The sequence below is a fragment of the Arachis ipaensis genome, chromosome B04 (genome assembly GCF_000816755.2).
Source record: "Arachis ipaensis cultivar K30076 chromosome B04, Araip1.1, whole genome shotgun sequence".
Classification (NCBI taxonomy): domain Eukaryota; kingdom Viridiplantae; phylum Streptophyta; class Magnoliopsida; order Fabales; family Fabaceae; genus Arachis; species Arachis ipaensis.
In genome coordinates, this window is record NC_029788.2 from 84,733,528 (window position 1) to 84,735,333 (window position 1,806).

A 1,806-nucleotide genomic window follows, 5' to 3' on the forward strand; every position below is an offset into this window, starting at 1 on the left:
TAAAAATAATTTTTTAATAAAATATATTTATAATGAACTAAAAGTATTAGAATGAATATAATTTTGAATATTCGTACGTTTCATGTTAAATTAAGCATACTCATATCAAAATATGCATGAGACTACTTAGAGTTTACTACTAACAAACTACGAAAAATCAAGATATTATATCCTACATAAATATCTTCTAATAAAAGATTAATCAATCATACATCTATCAGTTTTCAATATTATTGCATATTTATCAATAAACTATCGTGATAAACAGTTTAATCTTTATCAATATCCTCAAAATTATCCTATATAATTATATAAAAAAATAATTAAAATAATATTTATAATAAGATAATATCAAAATTAAACAAGAGATGTAAAAATAACTAAACTGATTCATAATTATAAAAATAAATAAATGAATAAACAATGGTTTTATCAAACAGATTCATTTAGAAACCTTAATCAAACTGAACACTACATAATCAAATATTTTATTTACAGAATTTAATTGCACTTACCTGCAATTGGTACCGCTTCAGGGCTAGGTCTAAAATATGAACTGACATTTGTTCTATCAGTTGTACCATTCATCTGTCCAAGAACAACATTCAACCTATCAACTTTCTTTGAATTCTGTAATTTGAAAGAATCAACTCACTTCCTTACTCAATCAATAATAATGGGAAGCTGACAAAAATAAAACCTGATGAAGTATTAAGGCTTAATGAAATTATTAATGCCATTTGCATAATAATAATAATAATAATGGAAAGAAGAATAAAATAAAATAGAGCAGTTCTGACATTTGTTCTACCATTCATCTGTCCAAGAACAACATTCAACCTATCAACTTTCTTTGAATTCTGTAATTTGAAAGAATCAACTCACTTCCTTACTCAATCAATAATAATGGGAAGCTGACAAAAATAAAACCTGATGAAGCTGATGAAGTCATGATGAGATTCCCCCAGAGTTTAGGATATCTTAGCAATTACTAAATTCTGAAGAGATATACATTATGCTTTCTTCAAACAAAATCCAAAAAATCCAAATTGGCCAACATATAGGAACATGAACCTCCAGAATTTGGCTATGTGAAGCATGAAATAGTCTTAATGTCTAATGAGCCATTTAGTTATAGTTAAATCATGGATATAACGATAATATACTATAATCCAAGAGCATAACAGTCCAACAATCCTCTAAATCCAACACACAAATATATGTATGACATTGTTAGCAGGTAAGAATCACATCTGACGGAGCAAAGATAAAAGTAAAAGTACAAATTCACTTTGTGTGAAATGATGATAACATAATACCTTTCTTTGCACACCATTTGCTCTCTATGCATGAAGAAGATCCATGACATGACTTCTCTTGTCAGACTCCTGAACATACTCAACTCTTTGGACAATTAAATCTTATAAATCGGTACTTGACCCAACTCGAGGCTAGTCTCTGCATCTCAACAATAAATTACAATAATTCAGATATGTCAATAGTTTGTCTCTAAGCCACATACGATGTCATCTGAATCAGAAATTCCCTTTAGTGCTTCAGTCAAAAAGTAGTTACCATATCTATTAATCTAATAATAAAGATAATGGCAGGTTTCGGATCAAAAAAACCCCTCCAAATGAATATGCTACTCAAATGCATAAATGGAAATAAAATATATGCATCAAAGGCATGTCACACCAAGTTCTACCATTTACTAAAACCACATTTCATCAGTAAGATAGATAAAGCAAAACAGCTTGCAGAAACTACACATCCCTAGAGACGCCTACTTTATAAATTGTTGAT